Source organism: Marmota flaviventris, chromosome 17 (genome assembly GCF_047511675.1).
Source record: "Marmota flaviventris isolate mMarFla1 chromosome 17, mMarFla1.hap1, whole genome shotgun sequence".
Taxonomy (NCBI): Eukaryota; Metazoa; Chordata; class Mammalia; order Rodentia; family Sciuridae; genus Marmota; species Marmota flaviventris.
This window is the reverse complement of record NC_092514.1, coordinates 69,852,390-69,872,561: the sequence shown is the minus strand read 5'-3', so window position 1 is coordinate 69,872,561 and position 20,172 is coordinate 69,852,390.

Sequence of the window (20,172 nt, the reverse complement as noted above, 5' to 3'; positions counted from 1 at the left end):
CGGTGAAAAATCTAAGTCCCATAAGCAGAAAATTAAGTGGTCCTATGTGCAGTGTGCTCTTTCCAAGGTCATCTTTTTATTTCTATCAGCTGAATACTCAAGAATGATTCTCTCTGTGGGGAAGTTGTTGACATGGACCTCTCAGATTCTGTTCAGCTGGAATGCAAGCATACGGTTTTTGGAAACTTTATATAGTACAAGGTATTGTTGTGGTAGCATTTGAAAGAGGAAAAGAAAACAAATATAAGTAAAAAGAATCACAAGAGGTTTGCTTTTCTCCAAGGTGGATTCCCTCCTTCAAGTCCTCTATGACTCTGTATAAATGACGCATTTCCTAATCCTTGGAGAAAAAGAGAAGAGATGCAGAAAACCTAAAACTGTAGTTTTCAGGGTGTTTTGATGACGTCCTGAATTTGCCTTCATATCCTTCTCTTATTGCCAACATATTCTTCTGTATTTATGCATTATTTAAATGATTAAAAAGAGAGAGAGGAGAGAGAGAGCTCCATACAGCAGGGGAAAACATCCATGGCAGGATAGAGTGAGATTAAATAAACAGTGTCTAATGAGATCTGTTATTACCTTCTCCTTGGTCATGCTTGGGCACGCTCCTGTTTCTAAGAGCGATCATAAATCTTTCAGCTCACTTTGCTTTCGAAAATTCTAACATCTTTCTTCTAAGTTGAAGTCCATAGCCTCATTTAAGTTTGCAACCCTGAAGCCTGTGTCTTCATTAAATCTTATCTTAGAAAAGATAAGGAAGTTTACATGTCAACAGATCATCTTTAAGAAGATAAAATCCACTTGCTTGCGAATATAGGAGCATGAAGTATAGAATTCTGCCAGAGACATGAATACTTGAATCTGGTGCATAAGCTCTTGCTTTTTGATCATTTTATTAGCATCATTTTTATCAATATGACTCTCAGTGGTGTCCATTTCTCAGCTTCTTGTTGGGTGAAGGGTAAAATTCCAAAAGATGGTTGAGGGGTCTAAGTTAATCTGCCTTGATTATAAATTGCTCCAGGAAGTTGTCATTTCACAGGCAACTAGTTTTGTAACATGATGGACAGGCTCTTAAAAAGCAAAAATAAAAATTCACAGATATTAGCTTACCTCCAAGAATATACAAATCAACTCTAACCTCTACAAATGCCTCATACCTGATTCATGATTATGTGCTACACTTTTTTTTATTTCCTGGTTGTTTCTCTGGAAGATGCAGCATATACAGAAATACTGTACCTGGGATTTTAGTAGAATTGAGACTAAGTCCTGGCTTTGGTATTTACTGGATGCACGATACCCGATTTGAGGTGCTCAGTGGAATTGGCAACTCACCTTAGCCAAATCGAACCTTGGATCTGTTTTTCCTTTTCTTATTTCTTATCTCCATTAACGAAGCTGCCAACCACTCTGACTCAAGTGAGAAGCCTGCGAATTCGGATAGGCATTCTCTTTCTCTCTGTACCATGAGTTTTCGGTACTTACAACCTGCCAGTGTTTTCATTTGCTGTTGTTTCTCTGCTACTTCGACCTCAGTTTAGATTCTCCTAAAAACCTTTGTCGACAGCCTTCTCGCTGGTGGTCCCTGCGACTCCAGTTTCACTGTCAATCCATCCTTCCCGATATTGCTCTCATGGCTTCTCTAAAACGCCAGTTCACCATGCTGCGTTCCTACATAGATTACTCCATGTGTCTTTGCTGCATGCAGGAGAGATGCCAAGCTCTCAGCATGGCTGTCTGATGTTTGGCTCCATCTCGCCCTGGGCCCTGCCCCCTCACTCATGTTTTCTGAAACTTCCAAGCCTGTGGCCTTTCTCATACTGCTTCTCTACCACAAATAACTCTCCCCCACATTTTATTTTGGAAAATAAACACCAAGCACACAGACAAAAATGAAGCAAACTACAGCAAAACACTTTTTAAAAAAACTTTTGAATATTCAGATTTAGCAATGTCTTTAAGAAGCTTTACAGATTCTGCTTCCAATGACACGTATGTGCAAATGGGAAATAATTCCCATTGAAAGCAGCTGTCTCCAACCTTTCCCTGAAATTATTGTGCTTGGGCTTTTTAAAATAGCATTTATTTGATTTATCCTTGTTCCTGTCTTCTTGTTGCCTAACTGCTTCTAACATATTGCTCAGTCTAGAATTTTCCTTGTGCACTATGTCACAATGACGTCTATAATACAGCTACCATTATTTAGTTTTGAAAATAATCACATTTAATAAATGCCATTTGTTCACTTAAAAAAAAAAAAACATGTCAACTCTTCCATTAAGTGTAGCTAATGTCTACATTGGCTCCTTATGTACACAGAGTTGATTTTGATATAATAATAAACTCTCCAATCATATTGGTTCTGAGTTTTAAAAGTACATCCCAGCCCTTTTAATTATCTTTTACTGGGGAAAATATGCAATAGACTGTTGTTTTGTGTAAATATTTTGCACAACAAGTTCCTATGTTATGTATTGTGGTATTCATTTTATGAGGTTTGCGTAGCACAGGGTGATTTCAGTATCCTAGGTCATTCAAGACATGGACATTACACTTGCAGTCACATTTTGTCTCTGTGAGAAAGATGCTACTGAGTCACAAAATACACACACTGAGCAGTTTATACTGGGCAGGAGCTGAGTCGTGCTAACGAGGCCTGCTTGCTGACAACATGTGCTGACAATCAGGTGTGTGTTACTAGAGGAGGAACAGGGTGCTCGACTGTGACCACTGGACAGGGTGAATCGTGCTGCTTTCTCAGGGATGCTGTCAGGGTTCTGACCCAAATTAAAACCCCTACTCTGGACCATGATCTCCCAGTTGATATACTTCCAAGAAATCCTTCATGTGTTGGGATATAATATTGCTTCTCTTTTCCTTGGTCGTTTTTTATCTTATATGGAAAAGATGCATCATCTCAGTACAGATCATGTCTGAAAGGATGAGAATGAAGAACAGTCTGACCCACTGCCTGTCAAATAAGAGTGGGAAATACTGGCAGGGATGCTCTTCACCCCTTGTCTCCCCTGCTATCATGGTGTGTTTTATAAGCTGCACCATAGATCAGTGTAGCTGATGCAAGCATAAGCAGTTATCCTAGCAGGCCTTTATAAAGCATGGAGCTGCACAATGCCATCACAGAGAACCAGTTTTGTCAGACAGATCATGTGAACCATTACTGCCTAGAGATTCCCGAGACTTTCTGAATAATCCACGCGGAATGGACATATAACAAGAAAACACAAATCTAAGATAAAAATTCTTATCTAGGGGGCTGGGATTGTGGCTCAGCAGTAGAGCGCTCTCCTAGCACAGGCAGGACCCGGGTTCGATCCTCAGCACCACATAAAAATAAAGGCATTGTGTTGTGTCCATCTAACACCTAAAATATATATATATATATATTTAATATATATATATTAAAAAAAATCCTTGTCTACATTAAGTCACCAACTTAATGTCTCTTTCTGGTCTTGTTAGACTTTACAGTGAAATGTAATTTCATATGCCTGAAACAGTCGTGATGGCTCAACAGGCTGTAGGTAAATCTCCACCACACCTAGCGACATTGGTGAATTGTTGAGACTCATGAATGCCAATTTATTCCTAGGACAATGAGAATGAGGGTGTTCTGTTATGATTGTCACCATCAATAGAAAAATCAATCACAAGAACATTTGCAAGCCACTAAATATTATAAACTAAATAATAATGCGCTCCTCTGTGGGCCTCTAATGTAATTATGTTATGATTGTCATCAGATCTCCTACAACGACATAAGGTAGAAGAGCTGCCCTTTAGGCTTGTGAGGGTCATGTTTGTTGGGAAGTCTTCCTGTTGTTCTCTTGGGAAAAAATGTCAAGGCCCATGGATTCTTGAAGATGCCTGGTCCCTCTGGGGGTCACTCTATTGGCTCGTGGGTGTTTCCTTAGCCGTCCCTGTCACCTTGTGTTCCCTTGTACTTCCATGGTTCGTATCCCAGGGTTCTGAGCTAGGTGAAGAAGTGAGAGCCCATGTCTGCCTGCTCTTGAGCAGAGAGCTATCCCTGCATGGCTCCCGCCCTCTGCCCAGCCTGTGAAGTGTTCCATCTGCCTAGGCCTGTGAGGAGGCACACAGCCTCTGGGGCTGAACCAGTGGGGTCAAATAATGTTCTCACCATTTAGTATAATTAACTCCAACCACCCGTCTGTTGCAAGCCCCAGAGCAGCCAACACAAGCAAGAGTAGGCCAAGAAGAAATTTCTCCTCATTATTAAACCTAAATCTAAGCACTTGTCTGTCTGCAAAAACAGAGCAACGGGAGGAAAACTGACACCGGTGCACGGGGTCTGAGGTTTCAATAAATGTCAGGGAGCGTCAAGTCTGTTTGGATTGCAAATTATTGCTGGCTGACGGTCTTACTATTTTACAACTAGAGATTGCTGTCATGGTGGGGGAAGTGGTGGGGGAGAACCTCTCACATCACAGCCAGAGGGGAACAGAAGTTACCAAATACTATAACAATCATAAAACATTACAAGAGGGACCTCAGCTTCTGCTAAATTTAGTCTTTCCCTAATGCACATCCCAAGGACCCAAAGCCTCCGACATTCTGCTCTTCCCATTGGGTTGATGAAGTGTTGGATTTACCCACAACGGAGAGCTCATTTCTCGGGTTTACCCACTCTGAACTTCCAGCCTGTCCTTTTACTGAGCTGCTTTGAACATCTGAGAGTGATAAAGTGCCCTAAATGCTTCAAGGTGAATTAATACTTTGCTACACATCCTGGAGAAACATACACCAATAATTTGAGCAGCGGTTAAGGTTGTTTGTCAAATGGATTAAATGAGTGGGCAATTACTGATTAAAATAAACGGAAGGTAGGAACACACCAGTCTATTGGTGGATGAGTCCACTGGTCAGTCACTTTCTATTGACAGAAAGACTTTTTGCATTATAAAAAGTATGCAGTCTTCTTCTGAAGTTTATGAACATATTTTACTCATTTTTTTCTTTACCAATGCTTATTGAGGTCTACCATGTGCCAGGCACTGTATTATGTGAATTGAAAATCAAGGAAGTTATGGTCTCTCTTCTCCCTGAGCTAAGAATTAAGTCTGATTATTTTAACCAAAGTTTCTTTTGGTTTTAAATAACTGAAAAAAAAAATCCCTGCAGTTAACTTAAGGCCAAAAGGGAAACATTGTTCTAAGGTTCAGGAGTATCTGTAGATCCAAGAGAAAGAAACACAGCAGGACTTCCTAAGAGCCTGGAAGTTGGCATTAGAAGCTGTGAAAATCGAAGTTACTTTCTCCAAGTCTCTAGCTGCACTGTCTCTGCTTTCTAGATCTCTTGCAGGTAGGCTTCCTTCTACTTTCTCAGTTTTCTAGAATTTCTGGTTTTCTTTTGTAGAATATGCATATAATTAAGTCGGGTCTTCTCAGGTGAACTTCCCATTTCAATGATCAGCTTTTTAAGTCCCAAATCAGAATTTTAGAGAAGGGAATCAAATGGTCCCAATTTGGATGAGGGGTATGACTTCTCATTAAATGCTGATTATTATAGGATTCAAGGGCTGATAAGGGTGTCTTCATTCCAAGCAGACGAAGTAAGCTGAGTTTATTGCTGTAGATGATCAAATTCCTATGTCAAGACACCTTGCTTTTTGAACTCAAAATGAGTTTACAAGTTGCGACGGTCACATAATGATGCTGTGACATTTTAAGGAAGACAGAGTTAGGTAGCTGGTTAGTAACTGGAAAAAAAAAATCTAAGAAGTGCTTGTACCCATTGCTGCTGCAATTGCAGGACAGCCTCCTCATAAGAGCTTGACTACTTTCCATCATCTCATTTCTCATCAGGACCTAGGCGATGTGTCAGGAGCATCCGGAGGTAGACCACCCTGGCATGACAGCCTTATTTGCAGAGGGACTTAACACAGAAATGTGGATTCCTGCCAGTGAAATTATGAGCACTGTAAGCCCTGTCCACATTTCCTGGGAGGGTTGTTGACCTAAATCAAGATCTAGTCCATTTCCTGGGCATCAGCCAACCATATGACCTGATGACAAATATGAGACTGCCTGAGTCTGGGTTCCGCAGAAGCAGAACCAAAGTCAAGGATTTGAGTAAAAGTATGTGATTTAGGGGATGAAAGGAAATACCCATAGGAGAGTGAGGAAGAGGGACAAGGGAGGGAAGACGGCCAATTCAGAGCATATTACCAAGCCCGTTACAGCTGTGGACAAATGGAGATTAATCCTACTGGGGAAACCAGGAATTATTGCAAATCACATGACTTAGAGTCACTCCACAAGAAGGGTGAGGTCAGCGGGGGAACTAACACACAAACTCCTATCAATAATATGGTTGAGGGCTGTTTCCAGGGATTTCAGTTGCTCTGACAACCCCAACTTGACACACAACAGCAAAATAGTCTCCAGAAATAAGAGAAAGTTCTCATACAAAGAAACATAGGTGCTGGCAGCTGTCTGAAAGCAGTAGGGGTGACAAGATGTGGGTGGGGCACCAAAGTCTAGCCACTCAGGTTCCTCAGTGCCCTGTGTTAATTGCATTCTGTCCACATTGATTCTCCAAGATGGTGGGGCACGCCAAATTGAGGAGTTAAACGAGATGCAACAGGAGGGTTAGTGGGATCAGCGACAGTCTGCATCGGGGGCATTCAAGGCTGAAACTGATATTACTTCTTCCATCTCTCTACCCAGTATAGACATTCCTCATTCTTGGCAGCATTCTGCAGGCTAGATTGCTGGACCGGCAGAGCCTTCAGAGCTTCATCCCTGAAGGGAACATCAGTCTGTATGCCTCTGTCAGGCTGTTTTTGCTACAGCTGCCACAAATGTGTGTCATTTTTTTTTTTTTTTTTTATGACTGGGCATGAAAGTACCAGGAGAATTTGGTGAATTCCTTCAGTTCTATACATACCCATAGTTCCACTCTGTAACATATTCTTCTTTCTGACAACCTGGGTCAATTGCTTATACCATCTGGGGGGCAAAGCATTCTCAAGATAAAGTCCTGGGAGGGTGGGACATGGGATAAGATTTGGCATTTGGATGGATATCAGCAGCTCTCACAGAGTGATGAGGACATGGGAAAGTGACCGGGTCTTGAACAGCATCTGCTATGCAGGCACAGAGAATCAGTGAACTGATAAGTGAACTGATAAAACTCACCTTAGGGATTAGTGACAAGGGTTTGGGGGGGGGCAGGTGTTTGTGGATATGCTTCTTATAATTAGCAATATTTAAAATTGTTGTTCCATATTAACACTTTCCATAAGACCCCAGTGAACACAATGGACTACTCGTGGAATCAGGGAGAAAGGGCTAAGAAACGTATTAGACTGCTGCTGGGTGCCTGACAAGTGGTGGAGGGAGACACAGCTGGAACACACTAGGTGGATCTCAGGGCGGCCTCCTGGGTGAGGCCCTGACCTCCTACGTAGAGCCCAGAGCATGGAGTCAAGAGCACCGACTCAGGCACCAGGTTCTGTGCCTCTGAGTCTCACTGTGTGGACAATACCTTGTGCTACAGCTGCGATTAACCCCCAACCCAGCCTTGATAAGGGTGCATCTGAAGATGTCACAGATCATGCAGAGTTTTAGGTCAAGATCTGACATGATTTTTCTTTTCCCGTAGCAGCCGGCCATTTTCAACACGCTGCTGCCACATCTACCCACCGAAGTTGTACTGGACCTTCAAAATCCTCTCAATTCAGTTTTCAGCCGGAAACTCTGTGCTCTCCTTCCTCCCCTCACAGAAAAAAAAAATGCCCACCCTCTTAAGTTTGTTAAATCTTATTTTGTAGGTAGTACATGCTGACTTTTTGTAGGAGATTTTAATACACTCACATCATAAATGACTGGAGGAGGATAGAGATCTATTTCAGACATCATCTTACCAATCATATAAAAATGCATATACCAGGCACCAAATTTTTATTGTATAATAAGAGTAATTTTAGTAACAATATTTTATAAATTTTTACTAAAGAACCCCTACTTTTAATGTCTACAGTTGATGATTTTTATCAGTCCTATACCTAAACACAGTGGCAAGGCTCAAAGAACCATGTATGATTGTGTGGAAGTGTCCACCTGTACGTCTGCATGTGTGCATGTGTTTAAAACACTCTATTTTTTTTTTTATTCAGAGTAATGTTGACATTTGTCTCTTAAAACAAATGAAGGTTTTCATCTTAACTGCTTATTTACTAACAATGCTAAATGTCCACCCACAGGATTCAACCTTTAAACCGAGACAGGTATTTTTTATGCCTTCTATAAGAAATGGCAAACCTCAACTTTCCTTTTTTGTTCTCCATGATAACATTTTTTTTTTCTCAAGAATGTGAGAGGTGCAGGTTTTAGCAATGACTACAGTTCTGCCCCCCAGAGAGGGGCCATTTTATGTTCTATCAAAATATTTAAATTAGTTCTATGAACTAATTTTTTTTTGGTAAGAAAAATACTAGAAAATTGATATAGTAACAACTTTTTAGACTTGGTATTATTTCATGTAAAAAATATTAATTTCCAGGAGTCATGGGGACAAAGGATACAAAAATGCCATCACCGACTTCGCCATCACAGAACTGACATCAGGTGGCAGAAATCAAGCCATCTGAGCAGTATCAGAGTGGTCGTAGGAGCTGTGTATGACATATATTCTGAGCTATAATAATGTAAAGCAAGAAACTGAGTTTTGGTGAGGGGGTTGTGACCATCTTCCAAAGAAGATGAGTGAGCAGAGATCAGAGCCCTATTACTGCATGTAGAGTCCCTGAGGCAACATCTGCATCACATGGGGCTTGTTAGAGATGCAGATTTGTGGACCTCACTGCAGACTTGCTGAATGAGACTCCCTAGGCAGAGCAGCTCAGAAATCTGTGCATTTACAGCTTCCTGGTAAGGATGACGCAGGAGGAAGTTTGAGGAGCCCACAAAGAAGACCCAAAAGTCAAGTGGGAGCTGTCAAGGCAGTGTGATTAGAACAGGGAAGAGTAGAAGGAGAGGGGGCTGGGAGTCAGTCAAACACACAGAGTCCTGTAGAAGACAGCAGGGATCTGGACCTTCCATGCCCCTAAGTGGTTTAAAGCAAATGGAAGGGGCAGGTGCAGAAAGTGAGGTGCCCAATGGAGAAAAGGTTTAAAATGTAGCAGAGGATGAGATGGGACCTTCTCACCTCTTTAGATTTCCAGGTGAGAAATACTTGTGACTAGGCTTAGAAGCAAGAGGGAAGAAAGAAGATGGATTGAGGAGACATTTTGGAAATAAAATCCAAAAGATTTAAATATTTAGCACTGTGGGAGCATAACTCCTATAATTCTTAAAATGTAGCTTAAACTTTCAATTTTCTTTTTAAATTTATAAAATATTTATTTTATTATGAGGAATGCATGGATGTTGGGAAATTTGTTAAATACAGCCCTGGGATATGTTCAGTGAAAATCTAGTAAGTAGGTTGTCATTGTGACCAAATCTAAATCCCAACCAGCAGGTAGAACTTTCTTCCCTCAGTTAAGGAAACAATATTAGCTCTAGAGCGTCTCCAAAAAATATGAGACACTAACTGATTAATTTTATTGGCAATCTGATGTGGAGCACTTTTGCACAGCAGTGAGACCTCTGAAGAAGTTCACAGATAATCCTCTGAAGCTTGCATTGAACAGTCTGAGTACGCTCTTGAGATAAGTTTCACGGATCACATTAAATCCCCCCAGCCACTCAGTAATTCCAAACATGAGTCAAGAGTAGGTTAAGTGAAGACAGTGTGGTTAAGGAGAACAAATCCATTTCTGCTGCTAGAAAAAAAAAAAAAAAAAGCAAAAACCCTGCCCAGTTTTGGTTGCAGTCATGGTGGGTCAATTTCTTGCATGAAGGCATCAAACACTGACAGTAGGCAACAGGCCATTTATCTAACAACACTGGAAGGATAGTAAAGGGACAGACATTATTTTAATAGGACTTCCTTGAACACCTCCTGTATGTGAGACATTTGTCGAGGTGGAAGACTTAGTGATAACGCTGCAAGGTTCCTTCCTTTGTGGGGCTTGGAGTTTGATTACTGAATCATGTAAATTGATGAGTACAGTAAAAATATATGGGAGCTATGTGTTATTCTGCTTTCTGTTAGGATAATAAAATTCTGAGATAATCAACTTAAAAAGAGGAATGGTTTCTTTCAACTCATGGTTTCAAAGGTTACAGTCCATGACTGATTAATCCTGTTTCTTTGAGCAGCACATGTTGGAGCAAAACTGCTCACCTCGTGGCTACAAAAGAAAAAAAAATAAAAACAAAGAGACAGGGACTGGGGTTCCATTAGCCTCTTCTAGGGTGCACCCCCAATGACTTGAAGAACTCCCATTAAGACCCATCTCTTAACAGTTCCCACTACCTCCCAGTACTGCTAAGCTGAGAACGAAGACTTTAACACAGAGGTTTATGGCTCCCTTTGGGGGGCATTTAAGATCTAGACTATAGCAAGCTCTTTGTAGGCACTGTTTCTCCTGGAGCTGGGGATGAGTGGATGAGTGTCTTAATAATATTGTGCTATTAGTTATGAGTGTGTGACAAATACAGGCAGGCTGTGTCAGTCAGGACCTTATAAGGACACAAAGCTTGGCTTAGCATCATAAACGTTTCTGCAGGACCCAAGGAAAACTCATGATGTAGGACATGCTAATATTTTAGCTTTGTTTTGTTGTGTTTTGCAAGTGATTTAAATATTTCCTTGTTGCCTTATTGGTCTTCAAAATTAAGAGCTGTTTTTTGTCTCTGCAGTCATATCCATTTCATTTGGCATTATCATTAGCAATGTAGATACAGCCATCTTTACAGTTTTTAATTTGTTGAAGTGTTCCCCTTTAGCACAACATGTCCACAGAAGCACACGACAACTCAAAGGACATGTGGTGTGGTCTCATCAAGCACCATGGTGCCGTGAGAGACACGTAGGTTTTATGCATTCCTAAACAGCATGTCATCCAAAGGCATACTGTGTTCCAACTCCTAGCAAATCAATTTCATCAGATTAGCAGATGCTATTACTCCCTTTTGCCGTCCATGGAATACTCTTTCCTTTATAAACAAAATAAAACAAAAAGAGGAGAAAGTGTATGTTGGAGTGGAAATAAGGAAAAATGTCTACATGTATTAATATGTGCAGAGTGGAAAAATTTAAAAGTTGTAAGTAACAGTTTCACATCAATAATCACCCAACAAGGTCCCTCTACTTTCCTCCTGACAAAGAAACACAGTCAAGCTTCCCTTGTTCGATATCTTGAGATAGACTCAAATTTGACACAGTGGTAGGTTTCTCCTTCCTTCCTCCCTCCCTCCCTCCCTCCCTCCCTCCCTTCCTTCCTTTTTTTTTTTTTTTTTTTTGTGCTGGGATTGAACCCAGGGCCTTGTGCGCACAAGGCAGTACTCTACAACTGAGCCATATTCCCAGCCCAGTAGGTTTCTTTAATGCTTGTGGAATATGGCTTAGCCTGACAAGCTTTCAAGCACTGCGAGTTACCAAAAGTTCGTGTCCTGTGGGGCAGACATTTCTGGAGGCCTGAAATGGGGCAGTGAATACTAAATCTCTACAACTTCCTTTTCTACTCCTATATCCTCTTATATCTCTATCCTGAATGCTTAACCACTGGGGAATAAATCTCTTCTATTTCATGAACTGGAAGAGTATTGCAGATTTAATCTGAGAATTTAAAAAAAAAATTAGCAGAAGAAAACTTTCCTCTCCTCCAGCTTATCTGCAACTGTCAATAAGGAGAAAGAGACAAAAGTGTAGAAAAAAAAGGAGGGGGGGAATGAAGACGTATTATAAAAATCCTACGTCGTGTACAGTGAAAAGTACCACATACAACACACATCTTTACACTTAGAACTTCTCCACGAAGTTTCTATGAATTGTCCAGATGAGTGAGCTCAGAAAGATTAAGCAGATTAGTTGGTAGCAAATAGGAATTCAATGATTTAAATACATCCCATTCTGTGTCATCCCACTCTACAAGCATTATGATCGTCTTCAAACATCGTATTTTTCCAGCCCCAAAATATTCAGCCTACCTGCAAAATAAGCAGATGAAATGATTCACATAACAATGAAAAGTTCCTTGCTTGACTATAAGATTGTCAACTAGTAGCCATTGCATTACGTACATACTAACATACTACATACTACCCAAGAACTACCCAAGCGTCCCAGGGTTATCTTCCCTGGGCTGACTTCTAGTCTTTCCTTCTCCCATGTCTCTTTAAGGCTGTTCCAGTGCCAGAGCCAATCAATCAAGTTTTCAAAGGATGCCAAGAATTTTTGTTCATCCAACAACCTTTCAACAACTCTTTATTGAGTTCTTTATCAAGGTCCTGGCAGCAAAAAGAACTTGTTGCAGATGGTACGAATGAAAAGACTTTAATGAAGGGTCTACTTAATGATATGTGGGCAGAGTTACAAGTAAAATTCTAGAAAGTGTGCAGTACCCAGATATTAGGCAAGCCGGAAGCCATTACACCCCAGGGCGGAAGGAATCAGGGGAGGAATCACTTTTATCAGCAACCCCAGAGGAACAGAGTACCTGGCAGGATCTCTTGACTGTGGAGGAACTGCAGCTACTGCTAGAGATGAAGGGCTGAAGAAATGCCATGTGGGGAAGAAGTACCACACCCTCTTTCTCCTTCGTTCCGAAAGCACTCAGACGCCATCTAAGGAGTTATGCGGACCACAGAAGTATACTTCACAGGGCACCAGGATCTGGGACCAGTTAACAATGAAGAACAATTCATCCAAGTCCCAACCACGTTGCTGGTCCTGATCTGAAGACTAATGATAGATCAGTGAATGCAACAGAAACAATTTCTGCAATCACGGAGTTTGTGTTCTCATGCAAAATGGAGGCAAAAGAAAAAAACAAAGTGGAATGGAGGAGAGTGGAGAGAGATGGCCTGTTCCATAGAGATCTGCACTAAAAAGAAAGAAAGGAGAACTTAAAGTCTATGGAGGAAGGATTTTAGGTACCTCCCTCCACCAAGAAGGGACCCCTGAGAAGTCACCATTGCTGAAATGACCTGGTGGGAGTGAGGGAATGAACCTGGCTGGGGAAGCAGTCCAGTGGAGGAAGAGAACGTGCAGAGTCTCTGAGAAAGGCAGAGCCAGTGTGGCCCTAGAGGAGAGACACAGAAAGGTCCCCGGAGGTGAAGTCAGGGAAGTGCTCAGAGCTTCTGCTTTTCTCATAGTTCCTCCATTCATGGCTTATCGGTGTCTTGTCCTGAACCGGACTCTTTACAGGAAGAAAGCAGCTGAGAGACACATAGTGACTCATCCATTGCCATCTAGCATAGGTCAATTCTAATTCAATTAGTAAACTGCCATCCAGTTTATAGACTGGTCGCTACAGGGTATGGTGTCTGTTCTCATTACTATCAGCTTTGGCCAGCGTCTTAGGGAATGTGATTCAGAGTGTGGCCACTGACACATCACATACTCTGTAGGAGAGTGTGTGCCCCTTATTCACAGTTCCCCAGAAGGAGCCTGGGCCAGAACCGCCCTGATTCCACCTATTCTGGACACTTCGGGTCTTTCTGACCTTCTAAAACACATTTCACCTACAATTGATAACTGTTAAACATGCACCAAAGGCCTCTCAGGACCAGCCACCATCATGTTTCATGGAGGTCTTGCACACACGTGAACACACACACCCATCTGTTTGTGTAGGTAGCGATATGATCTTTTTGGTCAGGAAATGTGCTTCTCAGCTTCATTCCCCTTAGGAACTCTTGTTCAGCCATTGAGATTTCACAGCGTGGCTCCCACCTTCTCTGTGAAACCTTCCCAGATAAACACAGGAACGTTCCACCAGACTCTTCTCCACCAGCACCTGGCATTCCCTTCAGATGTAAGTTAAAGAATTTTCAACATGAACTTGCATTTGATCTCTTTCAGGCTGATTTCAACCCTTGAGCTCCAATAGCCAAAGACACGGTATTCTCTTCTGGATTCCTTCTGCACACACAATGTGGTTTATTTGCAACTGTGTGGAGTAAATAGGTAGGTAGGTAGGTAGACAGACAGACAGACAGACAGTCAGCTAGATAGGGAGAATGAGGAAGACCTATTTAGGGTCTTAATAGATGTGTGTATCTCTCTGTGTGTGTGTGTGTGTGTGCTTACATGTCAATATAGTCTCACTATACAGGGTCCATGTTAACAAGATTTTGCTGCACTGATATTCCCAACAACTCAATTTCGAGAGGATCTAGCAATTAGTTCTCATGTGCTGGCGTGAAGCTCGCTCTAGGTTTGAATTTGCTAAACTGAGTGGAGAACTGCTATCTTGAACACAGACGATTTGTGCTGGACGGTAAGGCAGACACAGCATACCCCCAGTTCCCTCGCATGCTGTGGCCTTGCTGGGCCTTTCATCTGGGAGGTCTTTGTGATTTTATCTTATCTGCATTTGAGCATCATAAAGATGAGTAGCCAAAATGTGGTTAATAAACCCCAGCTGGGTATTTTCTGGGCGAATAAACACACCACTTTTTCTACTGTTTTTTCATGTGGAAATGATGAATAGGACTCACAACTCTTATTTTCATTATAAGTGGAAAAGTAGAAATAATATCAGCTTATGATGCTTGAGGTTGTTATAAAGTGTTTTAGAGACACCCTGAAAGTTTCAAATAATTATAGCTCCAGTAAAACTTTTATTGCTGCCTGTGGATTTTCATGATCAAAGAGAAAGTAAACAGAGAACACTTTTAGGCTGAAAGATATTCAGAACCTTGTGATTTTGTGTTGGCCTTCCTTCTATTCTTAAAAAGTGATTAATAGCTTCACCACGTAAAAGCACCCACATTTGGGATTAAGTAATTGAAGGAAATTAATTCCTGAATCCATTCTTCATGCACCCCAGGCATGATGCATAATATATTATCTTGGCGATTAAAAATACAGTGAGCTATATACACACAAGAAAAGGTCTTCGCATGCTTCCAGCGACCAATTCTATTCCAATTCATTTCAGATGTTTAACTTGACACTTTTTCTTCTGTTAAAAAGCACATTCGTGCAAGTGATGAAATTTGAGAAGGGCTATAGATTAGATTTTAGTACGATCATATTAATATCCTGAGTTTAACAATTGTGCTGCAGTGCAGGGGATGGTTGGAAATTCACACTATTTATATACAGATGAGTGAAGGGGCAACGTGTTTATAACTCATTGTCAAATGGTTCAGAGAAAGTGCTAGGTGCACCCACCCAGAGATTTACCTGTACACATATATGTGAAGTTTGGATACATGAACATGTCATGGAGTGGCTATGTAAAGCCATTAACATATCTTTTATCTCACATGCTTTGCTTGTTTGTGGTGAAAACACTGAAAATCTGCTTTACTATTAGTCATAGTTGTTGTATTGTGCAATAGATCTCCTGAACTTACTTCTTCTTACTGAAAATTTACGTCCTTTGGCCAAGGGCTTCTCAACGCCCACCCTGCCAGTCCCTAGGTACTACCTTTCTATCTTCTTCTTCTAAATGAGTTAGAACTCACAGATACATTAGATCATGCAGGATTTATTCTTCTGTGCTATCAGAATTCTCTCAGCATTAGATCCTCTGGGCTCAGCTGTGTTGTTACAAATGACAGGATTTCCTTCTTATTAAGTTTGAGTAGTATTTCCTCAAGAAGTTACCACACTTTTTTTTCATCTCTTTATCTACTAGGGGACACTTAGCTTGAGTCCACATCTTGGTTATTGTGAACAATACTGCATGAAGCATGGACTCCCAGGTATCCCTTCAACATACCGATCTCATTTCGGGGAGCTATGTACCCAGTGGTAGGGTTGCTGGTTCACATTGTAGCTCTGTTTTGAATTCCTGAAGAAGCCCCATGTCGTTTTACAGTGACTGTTCTAATGTACATCCTCAACTGCGGTGTGTAAGCATTTCCTTTTCTCCATATCTTCACTGACACTCGTCATCTTTTGTCTTTCTGGAAACAGCTGTTCTAAAACGTGTGAGGCCGTGTCTCATTGTGTTTCCAATTTGCATTTCCTTGATGATTAGTGATGTTGAATATGTTTTCATATACTTGTTGACCATTTGTTTATTTTCTTTGGAAATAGACCTATTCGGATCATTTGCCCATTTTTAAAATTGGGTTGTTTTCTTGCTGTAGAACCACTTGGTTTCCTTATATATTTTTAATATTAACCCCTTTATCAGGCATATGGTTTATAAGTGGTTTTTTCCTATTTCATAGATTGTCTCTTCCATCTCTTAATTGTTTCCTTAGCTGTGCAAAGCTTTTTAATAATAAACATAAATGCATTTGATTCTTTTTGCTTTTATTGTTTCTGATTTGGTGGGTCATACCCCCCCAATCATTGTCCATTCCAATGTCCTGAATTGTTCCTCCTATGTTTTCCTCCAGTGTTTTTGCAATTTCACATCTGACATCTAAGTCTTTAGTCCATTTTGAGTTTTGCATATGGTGTGAGATGAGAGTCTGATTTCATTCTTCAGCACATGGATATCAACTCTCCCGAGCACCATGTATTGGGGAGACTATCCATTCCCAATTGTGTGTTTAGAGTATTTTCCACTTTCCATTTACTGTGATTAGCAATGCTATGGACATTTATGTACAAGTATTTATTTGCACACCAGTCCTTAATTCTTTTAGGTACATATATCTAGCAGTGAAATTTCTGGGTTCACGTTTAACAGTTTTGGGAATCAGAGAAGCTGTTTCCCCACTTGTATTTAACATTAGTAGCAGGACTCAAGAAGTCATAATGAAGCTATGATCTCTGAATCTAAGCCGCTGATTTTTATGTTCAATGGTCATTTGTGGGCCTGCATCACACAAACCATGAGAAACACCTGGGGTAGACGGAGTTCAAGGAATTCTTATTTCAGCATCAGCAGATATGGGTCAAAATGAGGAATCATTTAAGAAGGTGGAGCCAAGGAAACATGGAGTTATCTCACTATTTTGGAAGGACACAACAAAGGAGAACAAATAAAAATAAGGCTCAAAGTTAGTGCGTGAGGGTGATACACATAATCCATGGTGTTTTCCAAGTTTACAAATTAGGGGGTTCTTTGCGTCATTTGAAGAACTTCACAAGGAAACCCACACAGACATCTGAATCACACTCGGCATGCTCCTGGGTTTGGTCTCTTTTCTGTTGCTTTAGAGTTGGCTCCAAATGGTCCTTGGCTGGTTTCCCACAGTTGCCCACCCTCTTCTTACCCATCTCAGTTTTCACCCCTTACCTCCAATAAAACATAGGATAAATATTTTCTCCTTGAGGAGTTTCAAAAGTCAGCCCTGCATGTTTGACTAAAAATTCCTGTCTTCAACTCAGTCTCTTTTGCTGGTCTCTCTGCATCTCCCAACTTCTAACCCTAAGTGTGTCTCAGGAGTCAACTCTGAGCTGTCTCTATCTACCACACTCCTTCTTTATGAATCACTAAATGACACGGCTTTAAATCTGTCACACACAGAGACAGTCCTTAAAGTTTAAAATCTAGAGCCAGAACCTTTCCTTGGGACTTCACAGTCATCTGCCGGCCTACAAGACTCTTGCACTTGGGTTTCCAATTGACACCTAAAGCTTACCATGCCCAACCTTGAACACTTGGCTTTCTTTCCCAAGTCTGTTTCTACCTCTCTGTTCTTTATCTCAATAGGTAGAACAGACCTATCAGAGGCTAAACCAAGTATTCTGTCATTTTCTCAGACCTTACAATCTGTTAGCAATCTTGTTTGATAAATTTTCCAAATATTCCCCTTTATAGATCTTCCAAATCTATTCATATGCTGGTTCTTCTCACTACCTAGATTAGGCCAGCTTTGATGGACACTATCATTATCTCTTATGAGTACAACTATAGCTTCCTACCAGATCATCCTGTCTTTAATTATTCCAGGTTTTGTGTCATATGATCTTATCAGTGAAGTCTTTCTTTTCAAAGGATGCTATTTAAAAAGAGTCCCCAGCCATCCTTATTCCCATTCCCCATGTCATTTTCTTCTACTGAATTTGACACAATTAGATAAAATTTGTATTACACTTACTTGTAGATTTTTGTCTTCTTGTTATCTTCAAAGGATCAGAGATTTTTGTCTGATTTTTTTTTGTCCCCTCTACTTTACTTTTCTATCTACTGAAACTAGAATAGCACTCAGCACACACTAAAGGCTTATTTTAAGAGTGTTCATATCAATAACTGGTAATATAACTGGGATCCCCATAAAGTCTTCCTTGCAACAGAAAATACTTATCTAAAGTTAAATTAGCAAGGTTACTAAGAAATCAGTCATCTTATGTATTTAAAAACATCAGGAGATATTCACAGACCAGGAGATACTTGTATATAAAACATTTTCAGAGGATGAGAAAACGACTTCCCCAAAAAGGTTTGGGTTACAGGGTGCCTACTCCAGTTTATCTACAGCCCACAGTGTGAGGAGTGTAAACCCACTTCTAATCCTTCAGTGAAACATTCCTGCTTCTGGTGTCTGTAGACCAGGGTTTTGGTTGTATTTCTGCACCACACCCATGGTACCCTAACTGAGCAAGTTGCTTAATACACTTGAAGTTTAAGCTGTAAATTGGTGATGACAATCATAATGAGGACCTCCCAAGATCATGGTGAGGATGGGCCTGAGATCACGCCCATGTTTTAAACCGTCATAATCACTTCATGGACACAAAGGTAAGGACCATGTTTCTAAGCTAGGAGAAAACTTAATGAGCGATAAGCTTGACCTGATGATTCTCTCAACACAGGGCCTTTATTTATTATGAGATGTATTCAAAACGTGATTGGAGAAATTTCTTCTTGCCCGCTGGAGAAATTATGATAGGCAGAATTAAACAGCTAAGATACTTTTCACTTTACAAAGTTTATTTGCAAGGCTCTCCAACAGGCCTGGTTTTCTCAGTTTCAGTCGGATAGAGCATACTTTCCTCACCTTCTGGCCGGGCTCACCTTCCACCATGGAAAAAATTAAATCTGGGGAGTTCAAGATGGCAGAACAGAGACCGCAGCACTGTTTGGGGGTAGAAGCAAGGCAACAGGTATGTAACTGCTTGTGGAGGTGAGGGGATATGGGTGAGCACTAGAGACTGACAGCCCAGGAAACAAAGCCCAGGGATTCTAGAGATGAGAGAGAAAAAACAAGCAAGAGAAAAGGAATACCCCCACCCAGCCCAGCCACCCAGCACCTCAGTGGGGAGAAGGAGACTCTTCCTCCAAAGAGGTCATGGCCAAACATCAGCATGTGGCACACAAGGCTGTATTCCAAACACCTTCAATGAATAGTCCATATCAGAAGCCAGTTTTAGAGACCCCTCAGAGTGCTGTAGCTGGGAGCCATCCTCAGAAGGGTCCCTCTGCTAGTGACTAATCTGCCCTGTGGATTGGAGAACCATAATTACATCTCAGGGGCCCCAGAGAGACCCTGCTTGAACTTGACTGGTCAAGTTCAGCCACATGAAACCATCATAGCTTGGGGGAGTATGTCTGATAAGCTTCTGGACAGGTCTGTGCTGCAGGTGGCATGGGTTGAAGCTGGGAAGGGAGCACAGGGGACAGTGGCATGGAGATGCTGTCCTCTGAGGGTACAACACCACCAGTCATGTCTTGCCTCTCTCAGGCAGGGTCTGAAGTCTCCGAGTTCCAGGCCCGCACATGATTTGGTTGCTGCTTGCCTCCTCCTACCCAGCACTGATTGGTTCAATCATTTCCCCCAACAATTGCAGGTATTCTGGACCCACTGAGGCTTGGACATTTGCCTTGTCCCCTATGCAGAATGTAAAAGCCTCTGAGCAAATATACACCAACCCGGTGCAGCCTATATTTCACCAAAACTGGGTAGGTAAGGCGTGCTCCTGGGATGGGAGATTGACAGGTCCCTGGGTGCATAGCCCAGAGCCTTGAGAGAGACTACATCTGCGCATGCTCAACGTTCCCTGAAAATGTTCCATGGGAAAGGTTGGGACAAACTGCTTTCCACCCACCTCCTTTGGTGAGAAGGTTCACAGCCAACTTCAGCTGTGACTCACTACTGCCCCACACCTGGTAGACTCACCTGATGCAAGAGAAGTGTTTCCAAGCACCTCAGCTAGAAGAAT